General features: G+C 43.2%; 1 protein-coding gene across 1 annotated transcript in view; it reads right to left on the bottom strand.

The window, feature by feature from the left end:
- CSE1L (chromosome segregation 1 like) overlaps window positions 1-11,633 on the bottom strand; it is a 44,859-nt gene extending 33,226 nt beyond the window's left edge. Inside the window, exon 1 of the mRNA XM_003411758.4 lies at window positions 11,502-11,633. The gene's annotated coding sequence lies outside the window, so the exon portion shown is untranslated. The remainder of the gene's footprint in view (window positions 1-11,501) is intronic.
- Window positions 11,634-21,842: the final 10,209 nt, after the last annotated feature.

The raw sequence follows: 21,842 nt of genomic DNA, 5'->3' as shown, positions 1-21,842 counted from the left end.
GTAATTATCAATGCACCCTGATTGCATGACTGGTTGATTTCAGACTGCAGAACTTGTAAAAATCTTCCATTTCCTCATCTTTGGCATTAGTGGTTGGTGCATAAATTTGAATAAAAATCACATTAACTAGTCTTCTTGTAGGTGTATGGATATTATCCTATCACTGATAGCTTTGCACTTCAGGATAGATCTTTTTGATGATGAAATGTTCTGACGATGAATGAGACACCATTCCTCTTCAATTTGTCATTCTTGGAATAATACGGCCATATGCTTGTTGTGATTCAAAATGGCCAATACCAGTCCATTTTACCTCACTAATGCCTAAGATATTGATCTTTATGTATCTCATTTTTGATGACTTCCAATTTTCCTAGATTCATACACCGTACATTCCACATTCCAATTATGAATGCATGTCTGCAGCTGTTTCTTCTCATTTTGAGTCATGCCACCTCAGCAAATGAAGGTCCTGAAGGCTTGACTCCATCCCTTGTTATTAAGGTCGACTCTACTTTGAGGAGGTGGCTCTTTCCATTCATATTCTGAGCGCCTTCCAACCTGAAGGACTCATCTTTTGGCACTATATCAGACAGTGTTCCACTGCTACTCGTGAGGTTTTTACTGGCTAATTTTTTCAGAAATAGACCACCTGGTCCTTCCTAGCCTCTCTTAGTCTGGAATTTCTGCTGAAACCTATCCACTATAGGTGACCCTGCTGGTATTTAAAATACTGGTGCCATAGCTTCCAGCATCACAGCAACACACGGGCCACCTCAGTAGGACAAACTGACAGCCTTGTGGTAGACTAATTATAATCCTAAGTACTCACTACAAACCACATGCGGAGAATTTGCATAGGAGATGATTTGGGAGTTCAGAAGATGCCAGCTGTGACTATGATTAAAAAACTATTTTCTTAAGAATATAAAAAAAATTATGTACAGGAAGGAGCCCTGGTAGTGTAATGGTTAAGTGCTTGGCTGCTAACCGAAAGGCTGGCTGTCTGAACTCACCCAATGAATCCATGGGAGAAGATTTGGCAATCTGCTCCGGTAAAGATTACAGCCTAGAAACCCTATGGGGCAGTTCTACTCTGTCACATGGGATCGCTATGAGTGGGAATCAACTAGACAGCAACTAACAACAACATAACATATGTGTATGTACGCAGACAAATATATGTATAGGTACGTATATGTGTGTGTATATAGGTATGCATGTGTAACTGTAGTGCACACATATTTATATATATAGTAAAGCACTGAGAGGGCACAGTATATGAGACCAACTGGTCAGCAACTACCTTAAAACAAAGACGAGACTGCAAGGGGGCAAGGAAACTAGAATAGTGGAAAGAGAACAACCAGAATGGAAATACTGAGAATGTTCACGCATTGTGAAGAATGTAACCAATGTCACTAAACAATTTATGCAGAAACTGTAGGATGGGAACCGAAACTGCTATATAAACCTTATTGTGAAAACACAGTATTTAAAAAAAAAAAACAACTTTTCTTATCAAACATTTAAAGCTTAAACTAAATAAAAATCACAGAATACACTTATGAGTGACCACAAAATTCACATCTAACATGTAAGCTAAACAGATGGCCTACAGTAGAGATAACTGGTAACACAAGGCTAACACATGTACAAAAGAAGTAACACATAAACACAGATTACAACTGTGTGTGTGTGTATATGTATATTGCCAACGATCAAAAATCTTGGGAGTGTTATAAACTGGGCTTTACGGTCTCTGAGTTGTTGGTGAGTACATAAAACCAAGTGCAAAATGATGGAACTTTTTGGAATGACAGAAGTATTCTAAACTCGGATGTGGTGATGGAATCACAACTATATAAATTATTTTAAACTCATCAAATGGTATATTTAAAACGGGTGAATTTGATAGTGTGTAAATTACACCCCAATGAAGGTATTAAAAAAATCCACTCTGCTTAGATTCCACTAGGCAGTTTTTAGATACATAGCTACTTGTAGCTGCAAAGGAACCTGGGAAATACAGCCTTTTCAGGGCAGCCATGCACCAAATTACACCTGGGGATTCTATAAACAAAGAAAAAATAAAAATTAAGTCCACAGTAATTTTTGTAAAATGTCATAAAACTAGGTTAAAAAAAAAAAAGTCAAGTATATGATAACTCAAGATATGTTAAAAAAATTTGTTTTTGTTAAATTTACATACACCCAAATGTTTAGAAAAAACTAAAAAATACATTCCAAAATGTAAACAATGGTAACATTTAGGTGATGAATATGGGAAATTTTTATTCTCTTCATATTTTTCTAATATCCTAACATTGTGTCCTACTTTTATGTATTACATTTATAATCAGAAAGTTATTAAACTTTTATTTTTAAAATGTCTACTATACAGGCAATTTAGGAGGCACCACGAAGTTTGTATACTGAGTGAAAGCACATTTCTGCCCTCGAAGGATCTCACATACCAGTATGGACGATAAGACACAACTGAAATGCCAGGTACAGACCTACAACCCCTTTTCTGCAGTCTGAAACCCAATATTATATAAACCGAATCTTGGTTTTTTTTTTTTAACAAGTTGTGGCAAACTCCTTTGACAGTAAAACTCAGCCTAAACTGACTGACGCTGTGTGTGTGTACACACACACACATAACGAAAGGGTCAGTAGTTCAAATCCACCAGGCACTCCTCGGAAACTCTATGGGGCAGTTCCACTCTGTCTTGTAGGGTTGCTGTGAGTCGGAAGCAACTAGACAGCACTGGGTTGTTTTGGGTTATATACCAAACCCACTGTCATCAAGTTGATTCCAACTCATAGCAACCCTACAGGACAGAGTAGGACTGCCCTGTAGGGTTTCCAAAGAGTGGCTGGTGGATTGAAACTGCCGACCTTTTGGTTAGCAGCCAAATGTTTAACCCCTACGCCACCAGGGGTCCAATATAAACTAAAAGTTGGTATTCTTTTTAGCTGTATATACAGACTTTATTTACTCTATTTAGTATGCATATTTTTTCACTAAAGAAATATTGTGTTTGATTGCAGGGTGCTACTCCACACCTCACTGGGATGTTGCACAGTTCACAGTATATGCATTCAAAAAATTCTAAAAACAAAAATTTGTCCCCCAGCATCAATTGGCATAGCAAAGTTTATTAATAAAATGTTCTGCATCCCACTTTGGCGAGTGGGGTCTGGGGTCTTAAAAGCTAGCAAGCGGCCAGCTGAGATGCATCAATTGGTCCCAAGCTACCTGGAGCAAAGGAGAATGAAGAACACCAAAGATACAAGGAAAATATTAGTCCAAGAGACAAAAAGGGCCACATAAACCAGAGATTCCATTAGCCTGAGACCAGAAGAACTAGGTGGTGCCTGGCTACCACCAATGACCACCCTGACAGGAAACACAAGAGAGTCCCTGATGGAGCAGGAGAAAAGTGGGGTGAAGAACTCAAATTCACATAAAAAGACCAGACTTAATGGTCTGACTGAGACTAGAAGAACCCCAGACAACATGGTCCCCAGACTCTCTGTTAACCCAGAACTAAAACCATTCCTGAAGCCAACTCTTCAAAGATTAGACTGGATTATAAGACATAAAATGATACTCATGAAGACTGTGCTTCTTAGTTCAAGTAGATATATATATATTATATATAATAAAACATAAATGGTCAACTCCTATCCAGAGGTGAGATGAGAAGGCAGAAAGGGGTATAAACTGGTTGAATGGACCTGGGAAATCCAGGATGGAAAGGGGGAGTGTGCCGCCACATTACAGGGATAGCAACTAGGGTCATATAACAATGTGTGTATGAATTTTTGTATGAGAAACTAACTTGGGCTGCAACCTTTCACCTAAAGCACAATAAAAATAAATAAATAACAAATAAATGTGGACGCTGGAATTGATGTTAGCTGCTGATGAGCTGCTATCCGACTCACGCTGACTCCCTGCACAATGAACAAAGCCCTGCCGGGTCCTGCCCCACACCTCCAGGACTGGCCGCAGGTCTGACCACTGTGATCCACAGGGCTTTCTTCGTGGTCCACCTTAGTCTGAAGGCTCCACTGACACCTGTTCAGCAACACGCAAGCCTCCAGTGACAGACGGGTGGTGGCTGTGCATGAGGTGCACTGGCCAGGAATTGCACCCAGGTCTCCCACATGAAAGGTGGGAATTCTACCAGTGAGCCACCTTTGTGTCCTCTGAATCACCAATGTGCCCTTATCCTTCTGAATAGAAGCCTCAGTGAGTCACACAGACAGCAACTTAACTGTTAGACGATTAAGAGAGTCACTGAAGGACGTGGCAGTCATTTCCAGGGGCTGAGCCCTGAATCTCAAAGATATATCGATTTGGATAGACGAGTAGAATGAAGACCCATCTCACAAAATAAACAGTGTGAGCAACGTCAGAGAAGCAGGGAGAACAGCAGAGTGCAGAGCTCCTTTAGGGAACAGTGACTAGGAGACTGAAATCTTGTCATCCAAGTTCCTCAATGCGTGGCTGAAGAGCTGCATGATTTAATGTACAACACGGAGCCACTGAAGGGTTTTTGAAGTGGATTTCATTTTACTTGGATCCACTATCAACATCCCATGGAAGCAGGAGTCAAGAAATAAAACAACATATTGCACTGGGCAAATCTACTGCAAAAGACCTCTTTTAAAGTATTAAAAAGCAAAGATATCACTTTAAGGACTAAGGTGCGCCTGACCTAAGTCATGGTGTTTTAAACTGCCTCACGTGCATGCAAAAGCTGGACAACGAATAAGGAAGATCGAAGAATTGATGCATTTGAATTATGGTTTTGGCGAAGAATGCTGAATGTACCATGGAGTGCCGGAAGAACGAACAAGTCTGTCTTGGAAAAAGTACAGCCAGAATGTTCCTTAGAATGAGGATGGTAAGACTTATCTCACGTACTCTGGACATGTTATCAGGAGAGACCAGTCCCTGTGGAAGGACATCATGTTTGGTAGAGAGTCAGCAAAAAAAAAAAAAAGACCTTGATGAGACAGACTGACACAGTGGCTGCAACAATGGGCTCAAACAAAGCAATGATTGTGAGGATGGTGCAGGACCAAACAGTGTTTCGTTCTGCTGTGCACAGAGTCACTATGAGTCAGAACCAACCTGACGGCACCTAACGAAGACTTAATGAAAACGGAATACAGAAACTTTGGGCTGGTAATGGTTTGCAGAATGGAGCTGAAGTATAAGAGAACAGATCTGTTAGGAAACTTTTTTTAACATAGGAGAGGGGATCACATCTATGAACTAGGCATTGCTAGATGTCGTATACGTTTCTTGTCATTTATTGCGCATAATAATTTTACACTCAAAGAGAGAAACTGAGAGGTTAATTAACTTGCTCCAAGTCACACACAGTTAAAAAAAAAAAAATCAGATTTCAAATCAATCGCACCATCCTCTGGCTATCCAAGACTGCCTCAAGTGGAAGTGATAATGACAGGGGAACTGAACTAGGGTGAAAGTACTGGGAAGAAAAATAGGATAATGTGAAGAAGGGCAGCCAGATGAGAACGAGGAAGAGGAAGAAGAAAAAGATGACTCTGAGATTCTAAACAGGGCTGATCCAAAAACCATAATCCTTTATCTTGAAATTAGGCAAAAAAAAAAAAAAAGCTAGAAAGATAAAGAAAATGGCTCTCTGCTGTGCTTGTGCCTGGTACTCCTCAGCAGCCAGAAACCTCGACCTTCTGAGAAGTGTTTGAAAGGTTATTCTTCTTACTACAGTCTTTCCCCCTCATTAGAAAAGGTTTTTAATCACAAGAGGAACTAGTATCCTACCACCTCCCTATCTCCACTCCCTCTGACCCAGGGCATACCACTCTATGTGCACGAACAGCAAGTTCCATTCAACCACAGGATTTATTTAAAGGCTACCCTTTCTGGCCTTTAATATTCCAAGTCTGGTAAATGCTACACATTATATTTTGTTCTCTTTAGAGATTCACAATATATATTAATATTTAAATGCTTCAGGAACTCTGATCGATAACTTCCCAGTTTAATCCAGTTTTCCTCCATTACTTGGCCAAAGAAACCCTTTTCTGTGGAACATAAACACTTTGGAAAGCAGTGATTTAGTCAATTCGTTTTCTCAGTCTTTTTTTTTTTTTGTGTTGAAATACTGAATCTGTTATGAAATCATATAAGTTTGCTGTTGCCAAGTAAAATTATTTGCATCGGTGTATTTGAGCTTTAAAAAAAAAAAGCAACTGCCCTATTCCTTTAACTCACGCAAATTTATTCTTCGGGATTTATGCAAGGCAGCATGTTAGAAACTGTGGGGGGGGGGTGCCTAGAGAGATTAATTGGATCTATTTAGTTGGTTTTTAAAAAACCCTCCTCAATAATTAAATTTCACTGTCTTCATGATGTTGCTATAGCACTTGCCCAAATCCCTACCAAAATTTATCAGCCCACTATCAACTCCTGAAAGAGGGCCTTCCGTGATCACTATCTACCTCATTTACCCCCGAATACGGTTTAAAGCAATTAATCCCATCTGAAATTATCCTTTTTAGAAATTACTTGTTTTCTCTTGCACTTGCTAGATTGTAAGCTCCTTAGGGCAGAGGTTTTGTGTGTCTTGTCTGTGTGTCCAGGACCTTCAACATTGCCTGGCACATAGGAGACATTTGGTAAGCATTCGCTGGATGAACTAAGGGATGAGTCGGTATGTCAATCACTCAGCTAAAACATGAGTTCCTGGTCAGGACTGGAGAATATTCTTTGAGGGTCAGTTATTAGCGGTCCCAACATATTGTAGGAACTCAGAACAAGCGATCAATGTACCTGCCACAATTAACTTGTATACATCCAAAAGTACTTAAGGAAAGATTTTGAGACTTATTCTGTATTACTGTTCATACATGGCAGTGATTATACTTTCATTTCGGGGCTTTGCACTTAACTGTTCCCTCTGCCTGGACAGCTCTGTCCCCAGAGAGCTGCACAGCTCACCACCCCACTTCATTCAGGACTCTCCAGAGATGCTTTCCTGCACCATTCTATCTAAATGAGCACCCAACGCAGTCACACTCCATCTCTTTTATTTTTTTCAAGTAAATTTTACCAGACATATTAATTTTAATTTACTTTCTTGTTTACTGTGTTCCCCCCTCCATTAGGCTGGAAGCTCCATGAGAGTAGGGACTTTGCTTTGTTAAGCTATATCCCTAGAGCCTTACAACAGTGGTGAGCACCTAATACATATTAGTTGTACTATTTTAAAAAGCTGGGTACTCTTGCTTGATTTTCCATCAAAAGCATTACCATTCTTCACATTTATTCTGGTCAATTCGACTGTGACACAAAGAGGTGGAGAAAATTGACTCTAAGACCACAAGATAGAGTGTCCCTAAAATGATAAAGTAGACACACTGGGGTAGGGAAATTTGTAGGAGTTAAAAAAAAAAAAAGTGGAAAGTTAAATAAATATGCATGTTACAACTCCTGAAAATTAAAATACTATGTAGATCCTAGAATTTTACTGTTAGTTAAGGCACTAAATCTTTGTCAACAGCCTCTTTTCCTATCTCCTTAATGACAATGTCTATAAAACTCAATTGCAAGCTTAGCCCAGATTTGGGAAAGTATGACAAACTGGGGAATTCCACAGAACACTCCACAGGTAGTCACAATATATCAGCAAGACAAAGGTTTAATTAAGTGATCTTATTTGACCATAGGTGAAGGTTCTTTGACACTTGAAAATATTTATCAAGCTATAAATGTAAAAAGTGTTAAGATTTTATAATAAAAATCCAAACTGGAAATAAAAAATCCAATAAAGATTTTATTTATTGAAAAACAAAAAAATATATACCATAATAAATCAATTATGACACACTTATCTAAATTCCAAGTTCTTCTTGTTGACTGAATGGCTGGAACCTAAGTCTAGCCCCTTCACATAGGTCCTCAGTTATAGATGAAGTTTTGGAACAAAAACTTGGCTTTCCAAGGTCATCTCACAGACATCTGTGACACAAGCCGACACAAGCTGTGTGCCTTTTTCTTAAATATTTCCTCCACGTTAGAGAACTATTTCTGAGGCTTTACATCTGTGGGGAGGGAAAAGAGACCCAATGAATAAGAACTACTGGCCACCCACACATTAAGAACACACTCCACTGGTGAAGGGTAAGACAGTACACAATACTGGAGAAGCCAGCACAACTTGTACAAGGCAGGGTCACAGAAGCTCCACAGAGACATCCAAACTCTCCTGAGGACTGAATTGCTGGGCTGAGGGCTATGGGGACCATGCTCTCGAGGAACATCTAGCTCAACTGACGTAACATAGTTTATAAAGAAAACGTTCCACATTCTACCTTGGTGAGTAGCGTCTGGGATCTTAAAAGCCTGTGAGCGGCCATCTAAGATACTCCACTGGCCTTACCCCTTCAGGAGCAAGATAGAATGAGGAAAACTAAAGACACAAGAGAAATATTAGTCCAAAGGGCTAATGGACCACAACTACTACAGCCTCCACCAGACCGAGTCCAGTACATATAGATGGTGCCCGGCTACCATCACTGACTCCTCTGATAGGGATCAAAATAGAGGGTCCTGGACAGAGCTGGAGAAAAACGTAGAACAAAATTCTAACTCACAAAAATAGATCAGACTTACTAACTAGCCTGACAGAGACTGAACAAACCCTTAGAGTGTGGCCCCTTGGACACAGTTTTAGCTCAGTAATGAAGTCACTCCTAAGGCTTACCCTTCATCCAAAGATTAAACAGGCCCATAAAACAAAACGAGACTCAAGGGGCGCACCTGCCCAGAGGCAAGGACGAAAAGGCCTAAGAGGACAGGAAAGCTGGTAATAGGGAACCCAAAGTCAAGAAGGGAGAGTGTTCACATGTTGTGGGGTTGTTAACCAATGTCATAAAACAATATGTGTACCAACTGTTTAATGAAAAGCTAGTTTGTTCCGTAAACCTTCACCTAAAGTATAATTTAAAAAAGGAACACACTCCAATACCTCAGCCTAATCATAGGACTAAACCACTTAGAATCAAATCAAAACTCCTTATATTGCCTACAAGGCCCTGTATGATCTGGCCCCTGGATACCTCTCCTTCTTCACACACTATACTCAGCAACTTGGCTGTTCCTCAAATATTCCAATTATTCCAAAGTTGTCCCTGTTCCCTCTGCCTAGAATGTTCTGCCCCCTCACCTATGCATGCTAGTCTCAGTTTAAATGTCACCTCCTCAGGGAAGCCTTCTTTGCTTGTCACATCACTGTCACTTACCATTGTTTGAAATTATCTAATTCATGTATTTGTGTTGTTGTTTGCTTTACCCACTAGAATACAAGCTCCCCAAGAGAAGAGACCTTGTCTATTTTTGTTTCGCTACTGTATTCCCAGAATTTTAGTGGATGGTCAATATAGTTAGTAAAAGAAGAAATTAATTCCAAAGCTAGAGCATTGCTCCCACACCCAACCAATTCTGTAAAGAAATGGTTTCCCTCTGCCCAACCTCCAACTAGCAGAAATCAAATTAACTAGAAGGGGTGAAAGAATTCCCCTGTATTGTTGAGAAGAAGTGAAAGACAAAAGGTCTTAAGAGAGGAGTGGCTAGGCAGACCAAGAGCCCCAGACAGTCTACAAAAAAATGAAGAACCACAAGGACAGGCCAAAGATCTGACTATGGGGACCCAACGTGAAGACAAAGAGCACTGGTGGACTCCAAAAATAATGAGAACCCACCTGTGCCTCCAAAGAAGAATAATACTTTTTACATTGTGCAACTATCGTGTGACAAGCACGGGTCACTGGAAACACAAGACAGTCAAAGTTCTTGCTCTCAAAGAGCTTACACCTAGTAGTTGAAAAAGACAATGAAAAAGTAATGCTATGAAGCAAATAAGACTAGGATGATGTGATGATGAGTTGAGGGAAGAAGGTCCCTAGAGAGGTTGCTCAGGGAAGGTGTGAAGTGAGGGAAACTTGAAGAATAAAAAGCCAGTTTTGCAAAGATCTGGTACCGGCAATTTCCAAGGGAGAAAAAAAAAAAAAATACAAAACCCAACCCCAGTGCCATCCAGTCAATTCTGACTCATAGCGACCCTATAGGACAGAGTAGAGCTGCCCCATAGTTTCCAAGGAGCTCCTGGAAGATTCGAACTGCCGACCCTTTGGTTAGCAGCCATAGCACTTAACCACTATACCACCATTAAACCAAAGACATGTGCAAACGCTTTAAGACAGGAACGAGCTTGGAATGTTAAGGAAGGAGAAAGATCAGGTCAGTGCAGCTACGGTGGTTAAGGAGAAGAGACAGGGACAGGGGCACCAATGGTCAACTCAGGTTGGGCTTTGCAAACCATATAACAACTCAGTGGAGCCTCACTAGGTTATTTTAGGAGCCACTTTAGGAAGAGACAGATTGTATTACTACCCCGTTTTGCATATAAGGAAATGGAGCTGAAATGACTGGCCTAAGTTACACTCCTAGGAATGAAATTTTCTCTCCCCCCCACCCTCCATCGCCGTCAAGTTGATTCCGACTCACAGCGACTGTACAGGACAGAGTAGAACTGCCCTCCAGGATTTCCAAGGCTCTGATCTTAATGGAAGCAGACTGCCACATCTTCCTCCCACGGAGTGGCTGCTGGGGTAGCAGCTGATCTTCTGATGAGCAGCCAAGGGCTTAACCACTGCACCACCAGGGCTCTTTAGGAACGAACTCAGGCGGCCTAATTCCAAAGCCCAAGCTCCGAAGCACCACACCACAGCGTTCTCCCCAGGAAGGAAGGTCCCATATTATTGGATATGTATTATGTCCCAGCTGCATCAGCTAGAATTTAATCCTCACAAACAACTCAGCAAAGTGAAATCACGATGCCCAGTTAGTCGAGGAGGCTGAGGCACACAGAGTAAGCTCCCCTCATTCTTAAAAAGAACGGTGAGTCCAGGGGCCTGACTGGAGTCGAGAGGTCAGAGCGATCGGACCTGGCCGCACGCCCACGCACCCTACAGCCCGGGCGGCCAGGCCTCGCCGCGCGCCGCACACACAGCTCACGTTGCAGGTGGCCGGGACCACCCCAAGCCTCGGAGAACAGACGCGCAGGCGTGACCAATCAGAGGCGACCTTCCCGGGCGGCCAGGCGGCGGCGCAGCCAATCAGCGCAGCGCCGGAGGGGAAAGGGCGGGCGCTCGGGCGGTTCGCGTTAGGCCGCGCCGCGGCTACCCTCGCCCCTCATAGGCCCCGCGGGTCTGGGCCTGAGAGCTGGGACTCCGCGAGGTGAGGCGAGACCAGTCCCAGAAATCAAAGCTCCGGCTCGAGAACGCCGCCTGAAGCACCGGCTCACACTCCGCTCTCGCCCAGAGGTGCGGTCCGGCTTCCTAGCGCTCGGAAGTGCCAGGAGCGCCTCACCATTCCCTCGGCGGGGTCCCAGGAGGCCACCCTTTTAGACCGCGCACGCCCCGCGCCTTACCTCGTGGGGATACGGGAACGGAGAAGGGAATCCCAGCCGCGGACTGTAGCCGCTACTACCTGCTTCGGCTACTGCTCCGCCTCACATTCAAACCCCGGCAAAATGGCGCGGCGGGGAGACTGCGGCAGGAGCGCATGCGTGAGAAGAGGAGCGGCAGGGGGCGGGGCCAGGATTGCTCCGGCCCCACCCAAGCGCGAATAGCCAATCGGAACCCCGCTCTGGTTTTACGTGACGTCACGAGTGACAATGCCCTTTGACTTTGACCACTTTTAACCAGCATTACAATTCCAAATTTTTCTGAGATTAACCCAGATCCCGCGAGTGGCTGCTGGATTTTGATCTGTTTTGATGGCAGGACGTGGTATGTAGTAGGTCTATAGCAGCAGTTGAATGAAGCTTCCAAAGTCATACATATTGTCTCAGACAGAACAGAACTGCCTGCCCCTCATGGAGCTTATATTTTAGAGGAAGAAAGAAAATAAACAAGCAAATAAGATGATTTCAGATATTGATAAATGCTATGAGAAGAAAAAGGAGCCCTGGTGGCACAACAGTTAAGTGCTGGGCTGCTGACTGAAAGGTCAGCGGTTCAAATCCACCCAGTGGCTCTGCAGGAGAAAGATCTAGTGATCTGCTTCTGTAAAGGTCACAGTCAAGAAGACCCTATGGAGGCAGTTACACTCTGTCACATGGGGTCGCTAGGAGTAAAAATTGACTCGATGGCACCTAACAACAACAACATGATAAGAAAATAAACAGGAAAACAGGATGATATGACAGACATTGACTTGGAAAGTAAGTGGGATGGTCATGGAAGGCATCTGGACAAGAGACAATTGATCTTGATTTCAGGAAGGAGACAGCTGTGTGAAGATCAGCCGGGAGACCATTCCAGGAGGAGCAGATAGCAGTAGCAAAGGCTCTTAGGCAGGAATGAGCTAGGCTGGAGCTTAGTGACGTAGAGAGTGGCAGGAGATGTAGTTAGAGGCCACAGGGGCAACGTCAGGTAGACCTCCTAAGCCAGTGTCTGGTCTCTGTCTTCAGTGCATCTATCACAGGATGACCACCAGGTTTCCACTTTAAAAGTCTCACTGGTGGCTGTGTAGAGAATGGACTGTATGGACAGGGAGACCAGTGAAGAGGCTGTTGGAGGCACCCAGGTGAGAGATGTGATGGCTTGTACTGAGGTGAGTAGCAGTACATATGAAGAGAAGTAGACAGCTTCGAGATATATTTTAGAGATATGGCCCATAGGCTTGAGTGTGGGAAAGAGAAATCACAAACCTCAGTTTGATCACTGCCTCCTCTTCTCTCATCAGGCCTGCCTAGCTTTCTCCACTCAGAGCCATCCCTTGGAATTGCTAGCATGCTACTCCTGGGATTGAACTATGTGGTCATTTTTAATGAACATTATAAGAACACAGAATTATGTAGGCACCCTAGCTATAAACATGTAAAAGCAATTCCTATGGATAAAATGTAAAACGTTCTGTTTTGAGTGGCGGGGTTATAGATAAAAGTTTTTTGTAAAGTTATTTGCCATCTCCAAATTCTTTGTCATGGCCAGTAAGCTCTGTAAGATCTGGCCCCTGCCAACCTGTCTGACTTTATCTCCTTCTTCTTTCCCTCCTTCTGCCAGCTTAGCCAGCACACCTTCTTTCTAGTCTTCCAAGCTCATTCCCATTTACAGAGCTTTTACACTTGCTGTTCCCTCTGCCTGGAATGCTCTTCTTTCAGATCCCGCATGACAGGCTCCCAGCTCAATTGTCACCTCCTCAAAGAGGCCTTCCTGGACCACCCTACCTAAATCTGCCCACCCTCCACCACCCAGTGATGCTGTATTTAGGGTCACCAGATTTAGCAAATAAAATACAGGACGCCCAGTTAAATGTGAGTTTCAGATAAACATGTTGTTAGGTGCTATCAAGTCATCACCGACTCAAGTGATCCTGTGCACAACAGAATGCAATATTGCCCGGTTCTGTGCCATCCTCACAACAGTAGGTATGTTTGAGCCCATCGTTGCAGCCACCGTGTCAGTCCATCTCACTGAGGGTCTTCCTCTTTTTCGCCGATCCTCTACCAAGCATGATGTCCTTCTCCAGGGATTGCACCTCTCTCATAACATGTCCAAAATATATGAGACAAAGTCTCACCATCCTTGCTTCTGGCTGCACTCCCTCCAAGATAGATTTGTTTGTTCTTTTGACAGTCCATGGTATATTCAATATCCTTCACCAACACCAGTCTTCCTTTTTCATTGTCCAACTTTCCCATGCATATGAGGTGATTGAAAATACCAAGATGAATATAAGCATTGTTTATCTGAAATTCACATTCTACTGGCCATCTTATCAGACAACCTTAGCGCCAATATATCAATGTTTTCTTCATGGCACTTATCACTCCTTGCAATTCATTATCTGTTTGTTGTCTCTCCCCACCAGCCTGAGGGCTTTATTATAGTAAAGGCCTTATTGATCTTATTGACAGCCATACTCCCGAGCACTTAGCACATAGTAGCTGCTCAATAAATATTTGTTGACTGTTGAATGAAATACCATTTATAAATAGGAGAAGTTCGTTGAGAAAGATGGATGGTGGTCAAGGGTGGGCAATTTCAGGTAGGATGATCCAGGAAGGTCTCTTTGAGGAGGTGACATTTGAGCTGGGATCTGAACATGATGAAGGAACCAGTCACTCGGGATCTGGAAGAAGAGCATTCCAGGCAGAGGGAAGAGCAAGTGTAAAAGCTCTGAAGTGGGAATCAGCTTGGAGCTTGGAAAGAAAGTGGTGCGGTGGCTGAGCTGGGAAAGGGAATTATTAGAACATTAGTGAAAAAGACTATGTTTTTACCATTGCATCGTATGCATTCCTGGAACAAGCGTTTTCTTCAGTCCTGGTATGAGAATGACCTTGATGACCATTTTCCATCTCTGAGAGCCAGTCATGAAAGAGGCTGGCTGGCATCCTGCATCTGTCTAGCATCTCTCCTAGTTTCTTCAGGAAGCCCTCAAGCTATGCCAGGATGACCATGTCTGTGGACACAGTTCAAGGGGCACCCCACCCCTTCTTAGCCACCAAAAGAACATGTCGGTGAGGACTGTGGAAGGGCTGAGGGTCCTTCCTCTCCATTCTCCAAGGGGGATGCGTGATACCCGAAGACTCCCTGAGGAGCCCTCTCCTAACCCCTCCTCCCCCATGTACACACACTCTTGGGGTTTGCTACAGCTGGTAACAGACTGTATTGGAAACCAAAGAAAATAATTCAGCCACTTGGGGGAGCAGAGAACTGAGGACTCATTCATGTAATTTTCTTTCCTTCCAAACCTTGATAAGAAAATCTGCTTAAAGTATGCACAGACATTCTGAAAAGACACGTTACCTAGGGCATGCTCTGTGAAAGATCATTTTACATTGTAATTGGGTTCAGAAGGGCGTGGACACAGGCAAACATCGGGCTGTGCTTGGAAAACACCAAGTCTTCTTTTGACCCAATCTCAACTAAGATACGAAAGAGTTGTTGTTAGGTGTCATTGAGTCGTTTCCCACTCATAGCAGCCCTGTGTACAAGAGAACAAAACACTGCCTGGTCCTGTGCCATCCTCACAATTGTTGCTATGCTTGTGCCAACTGTTGCAGCCACTGTGCCAGCCCGTCTTGTTGAAGGTCTTCCTCTTTTTCGCTGACCCTCTACTTCACCAAGCATGATGTCCTTCTTCAGGGACTGGTCCCTCCTGATAACATGTCCAAAGTATGTAAGACAATGTTTTGCCATCCTTGCTTCTAAGGATCATTCTGGTTGTACTTCTTCCAAGACAGATTTGTTCATTGGTAGCCCAACACCATAAGTCAAAGGTGTCAATTCTTCTTCAATCTTCCTTATTCATCGTCCAGCTTTTGCATGCATATGAGGCAACTGAAAACACCATGGCTTGGGTCAGGCGCATCTTAGTCTTCAAGGTGACATCTTTGCTTTTTAACACTTTGAAGAGGTCTTTTGCAGCAGACTTGCACAATGCAATGCATCCTTTTATTCCTTGACTGCGGCTTCCATGGGTGTTGATTATGGATTCAAGTAAAATGAAATCTTTGACAACTTCAATGGAGAAGTATTAATAGCTAAAACCGAGAAGTATCAGTTTGCTGTTTCTTACCTTTTTTAAAATGGAGGTACCTTTCTTTTTAAACATGCACGCATGTGGTGAAAAAATTTACAGTACAAACAGGAAAGCTTTTGGTCTTTCACTACTAATTAGAATGTTAGCTGTAGGTAAAATATATTATTTATACCCCTCCATCCCCTTATTTTGGAGACCTGGTGGCACAGTAGTTAAGAGTTTGGCTGCTAACCAAAAAGTTGGCAGTTCAAATCCACTAGTCGCTCCTTGGAAACCCTGTGGGGCAGTTCTACTTTCTCCTATAGGGTCACTGTGAGTCGGAATTGACTCGATGGCAACAGGTATGCTCTTATTTTAAAATTGCCTTTGCCTTATGTCTTCTGAGTGGCATGTTAGTCTGTCATCATGATTCTGGCCTTGTCATTTTTCCTGTGTCCTTCAGTTTGCCTTTGGTTTACATTTTGAAGCTATGCTATTAGGTAGATAAAGCTTTGGGGGATTGCTTCTTGATGAAGTCTACCACTTGACCATGTGAAATATTCTTCTTTGGCCCTTTCAAAGCTTTCCTCCTCGACTTCTGTCTTGTCTGATATTGTTAACAATTTCTCGGCATATCTCCTTTTGTAGCATACTAGTTAAGCGTGTATTTGAGCCAGATTACCAGTACCAGAATCAGTTGTCGAGTTGATTCCAACTCATGACGATTCCGCATGTGTTAGAGTATGATAGGGTTTTCAGTGTCTGATTTTTTGGAAGTAGATCACCAGACCTTTCTTCTGTGATGCCTCTGGGTGGACTCAAACCACCAACCTTTCAGTGAGCAGCTGAGCGCATTAACTGTTTGCACTACGCAGGAATTCCAAAGACAAAGGTATATTTATCAAGGAAGGAGGATAGAATGCATTTTATTCAAGAGCTTATTCGCTTGACGTACATCTTTTAAATATTTAGACTTAACTGCAGGTGAGCCTACGTCTGTATTTCTGCCCCAGAGCCTGCAAATGTTGGTACTGTGCCACGTGTTCTCTGCCCACTGGGGCTGCCCAAAGGGGACAGTGCCCTATATTGTGATTGTCTTCTCTCTAGCACATCAAAATAGCCCTTCCCTTGTGTGAGATTCCTCCTTAGGGTGCGACTGAAGGGAAGAGAGGGATGGGGCAGGAGCTAATGGCACTCAAGCACCCAGCACTGAGGGGGGTGGGTATGGGGCAGTGGTTCAGAGGTGGGCTCTAGAGCCAGACTGCAGGGCTTCAAATTCAGCTCTATGGCCTTAGGCAAGTTAGCTGACCTCTCTGAGCCCCAGGTAACAAAAAAAAAAAAAAAAAAAAAAAACCCATTGCTGTGGAGTTGGTTCCAACTCATAGCAACCCTATAGGATAGAGGAGAACTGCTCCACAGGGTTTCCAGGGAGTGGCTGGTGGATTCTAACTGCCAACCTTTGGGTTAGTAGCCCTGTCTCTTAACCACTGCACCACCAGGGCTCCCCCAGGTGGCGCTCCACATAAAGAGGTAAAAAAAAGGGGATGGTCATAATAAGAGTACCTACCTCATGGGGCTGTTGAGAATTAAAGATGATGTGTGCAGAGCACCAACAAGGCCTGGCACAGAAGAATCCAATAAAAGTCATTACTACCATTATCATCACTTAGCTGCTAGGTACTTGCACAAGGAGTCCTGGTGGTGCAGTGGTTAAGTGCTCACTGCTAACCAAACAGTTGTCAGCTGGAACCCACCCAGAGGCTCTGTGGGAGAAATACCTGGAGGTCTGCTTTCATAAAGATTACAGCCAAGAAAACCCTATGGGGCAGTTCTGCTCTGACACATAGGCTCCCTATGAGTCAAAAACAACTTGGCACCTAACAACACAAAGGCGCTATCACAGGAATGGAAAAAAAAAAAAAAAAAGGCTCAACGATAGTTGAAATAGTAGGAGTATATAAAATGATCAGTCTGGGAAGCAATAAACTTTTCTTTCTTCTTTCCTTTGGTGGAGTGAGACTTCAGCTGGAGTCTGGGATATACAGAACTCCAAACTGTGCCCTTTGAGCACCCAGGGCCTTTGGAGGGTGAGGATCAAGGGCCTTCCAGATCTCAGGGAGGCAGGTGCTGAGGGCTGGTTTCCACCTATGACAATGTTGAAGGGAAGTGAGTCTTCAGGTGGCAGCTTCCTGTTCAAGCTGAGGAAGACAGGAGCTGCCAATGGCCCGAGAAGCAAAGTTAATTAACTAACTCTCCTGACGTAGTGAACTGTCCTGTGGTCATCCTAGAAGAATTTCCACTTAAAGAAAGGATCCCACTTTCACCTAAAGCACAATTAAAAAGAAAACAGGTAAATTTGGGGAGGAGGGTAAACATTTTCCATCATGGACAAATTAATGCATTTTCAGAGCCAAGCAAGATAATCCACCAGAGAGAAGCAATATAAAAGACCATGTGGTTCCAGAAAGACTGAGAAATGGAGACACAGTGTCTTATGAGTTATCAATTCCAGCATGTCATTTCCCCTGATCTTTTCAACAATGAAGTTGCTTTCTACCTGAAAACAAAGATCCCTGCACTCTTTCACCGAATATTTACTGAGTGCCTAGTATGTGCCAGGTACTGTGTTCCAGCTGGTGAGATTGTCCTAAATAAAACACATGGTCCCTGGCCTTGTGGAACTTCTGTGGGGAGGTGGGGGGAGATGGGGGAGGGACGAACAGGCAGATATTAAAGAGATGGTTGCAGATGGTGGGAAGCTCTGAGGACACAAGAAGGTAACTGTAGTCAACAAAGGCCTCCCTGAGGAGTTAACGTGTGAGCTGAGCCCAGGATGAGGAGGAAGGAGCCACAGAGGGATCTAGGGAAAGAACATTTCAGGCAGAGGGACAGCAAGGGAAAGGCCCCTGAGGCAGGAGCAAGTGTGGACTCAAAAGCCACCACAAGTTGAAGTTTGAGGTGTGTAATCAAGTAGAAGAGTGAAGGGGAAGATGAAAATTGGTGAGAATGAGGTGAGATTTTAGGATAAGGAGAAAACCACAAGGGCTTGCTGAGCCAGACCCCAGCATCTGCTCACTTCCCCTTATATTGTCTCTGCTTGTCAGTTTCTTTCCTTGACTTCTAAATCTCCATAAAAGAAATATTTATATAAATAGTCATGCGAAGTCCAAGTTATGGTCCTACAAAGGCTAAGGCCAGGGGTCTGGCCAAGATTGTTTCTAACTCAAATTTGCAAAACCCAAGCAGTTCAATTTATGAACAGGGCCTTGGAGACCAGGACTACATTCTGGGCACCCTCCCTGATGTCCCCGCCACTGCCCCCAGGTTAACTGTTGGCAGTGAGAGGTGTTGTGGTTGGGGTGATGGTGACAAGCATGTGCTCTGGAGATAGAACCTGGGTCTGGGTCCCAGCTGTTCCATTTCCTGTGTGATCAGGGTGCAAGCCTCAGTGTGCCTCTCCAGGCCTGTTTCCTCATCTAAAAAATGAGGATGTGGTGTCCGGCTACCAGCACCAACTGCTCTGGTGGATCACAATAGAGGGGGAGAAAAATGTAGCAACCCTATGGGGCAGTTCTATTCTGTCTTATAGGGTCGCTCTGAGTCAGATGGGTTTGGTTTTTATTTTTGGCATAAAATTATCTTCAATTGCTAAATCATCAGTTAAGCACCAGATAAAGTTGACTTCTATATGCAAATAGGAATTTTTAAAAATACGAAAATCACTTTTGCCAAAATATTTGGTGTCCTATCCTTTACTTTTTCCTTTGGATACGTAGTTGCAATCACTAAATTGGATACTCCTAAGATGTGACATAAATAACTGAAGGACAACTTAGCAGATTTCTTGAAGGAAAACAGTCATATTATACAGGTTTGCAAAAATTCCAGAGAACTACTCTGGTCCCCTGAAACAAGACTTACTTTTTCCTAAAATGTGCAGTCTGTTAGCAGGGTACAAATGCAGTGTATTTTTTTTTTTTTTTTACATTGATGATCTCTAATAAAATTTTACAGACATGAAATACATTTATTTTAAAAGGAAACTTGATGTCACTACTATATATGGAAAACCAGATTCACTTGCCATAAATAGAAAGTAACTATAAAAACAAAGATAATGACAGCAAGAGACAGGATTCCTGCTGGAGATGATTTTAAAAAAGACTCAAGTATGAATAACCTCACTATTCACTGTTATTTGATGAGTCAGGTGGGAGGGGTCTCTGTGTTAATTTCTGAGCCCGCCACAACAAATTACCACAAACTTTAGCCATTAGAGAAATGCAAATCAAAACTACGAGATTCCATCTCACTCCAATAAGGCTGGCATTAATCCAAAAAACACAATAAACGTTGGAGAGGTTGTTCAGAGACTGGAACACTTAAACGCTGCTGGTGGGAATGTAAAATAGTACCACCACTTTGGAAATCGATCTGGAGCTTCTTTAAAAAGCTAGATCCAGCAATCCCACTCCTTGGAATATATCATAGAGAAATAAGAGCTTTTACACAAACAGATGTATACATACCTATGTTCATTGCAACACTGTTTACAATAGCAAAAAGATGGAAGCAACCAAGGTGCCCATCAACAGATGAATGGATAAATTACGGGATATTCACACAATGTAATACGACACATCGATAAAGGCCAGTGATGAATCTGTGAAACATTTCATAACATGGAGGAATCTGGAAGGCATTGTGCTGAGTGAAATTAGTTGCAAAAGGACAAATATTGTATAAGGCCACTATTATAAGAACTTGAGAAATAGTTTAAACAGAGAAGAAAATATTCTTTGAGGGGGGAGGGAGGGAGGGTGGGAGAGGGGTACTCACTGATTAGATAGTAGATAAGAACTACTTTAGGTGAAGGGAAAGACAACACACAATACAGGTGAGGTCAGCACAACTGGACTAAACCAAAATCAAAGAAGTTTCCTGAATAAACTGAATGCTTTGAAGACCTGCATAGTAGGGGCGGGGGTTTGGGGACCATGGTTTCAGGGGACATCTAAGTCAATTGGCATAATAAAATCTATTAAGAAAACATTCTGCATCCCACTTTGGAGAGTGGCGTCTGGGGTCTTGAATGCTAGCAAGTGGCCATCTAAGGTGCATCAATTGGTCTCAACCCACCTGGAGCAAAGGAGAATGAAGAACACAAAGGACACAAGGTAACTACGAGCCCCAGAGACAGAAAGGGCCACTTAAACCAGAGACTACATCAGCCTGAGACCAGAAGAACTAGATGGTGCCCGGCTACAGCCGAGGACTGCCCTGACAGGGAACACAACAGAGAACCCCTGAGGGAGCTGGAGAGCAGTGGAATGCAGACCCCAAATTCTCATAAAAAGATCAGACTTAATGGTCTGACTGAGACTAAAAGGACCCTGGTGGTCATGGTGCCCAGACCTTCTGTTGGCCCAGTACAGGAACCATTCCCAAAGCCAACTCTTCAGACAGGGATTGGACTGGACAATGGAATGGAGATGGATGCTGGTGAGGACTGAGCTTCTTGGATCAGGTGGACACTTGAGACTATGTTGGCATCTCCTGCCTGGAGGGGAGATGAGAAGAGGGGATTAGAAGCTGGTGAAACAGACACGAAAAGAGAGAGGGGAGGGAGGGAGCGGGTTGTCTCAGGGGGAGAGCAATTGGGAGTATGTAGCAAGGTGTATATAAGTTTTCGTGTGAGAGACTGACTTGATTTGTAAACTTTCACTTAAAACACACACACAAATTTACCACAAACTGGGTAGCTAAAACAACAGAAATGTATTTGTATTCTGTTACAGTTCTGGAGGCCGAAAGTCTGAAAATCAAGGTGCTGGCAGGGCAGTGTTCTCTCTGAAGGCTCTAAGGAAGAATCCTGTTCCATGCCTCTACTCTAGCGTCTGATGGTCACTAGTAATAATGCAGCGTAATTTTGAAATTACCTTTCAAAATGCTTAGATACTTGGCATCTTAAACAAGGCTTCCTCAACCCCAGTATGCCTTCTTTCATAAAACGAGATCTTTCAAATGGGTAAGTGGAAGTGGGAGCCCTGGTGACGCAGTGGTTAAAAGTTCGGCTGCTAACCAAAAGGTCGGCAGTTTAGATCTACCAGCCGCTCCTCGGAAACTGTGTGGGGGCAGTTCTACTCTGTCCTATAGGGTCGCTAGGAGTCAGATTTGACTTGAAGGCAACAGGTTTGGTTTTTTGGTAAGTGGAAGTGAGTTTTTTCTTTTTTAAACAGAA

Source organism: Loxodonta africana, chromosome 24, assembly GCF_030014295.1.
Source record: "Loxodonta africana isolate mLoxAfr1 chromosome 24, mLoxAfr1.hap2, whole genome shotgun sequence".
Lineage (NCBI taxonomy): Eukaryota > Metazoa > Chordata > Mammalia > Proboscidea > Elephantidae > Loxodonta > Loxodonta africana.
Note: the sequence above shows the minus strand (reverse complement) of the source record. Positions and strands in the feature narration are given on the sequence as shown.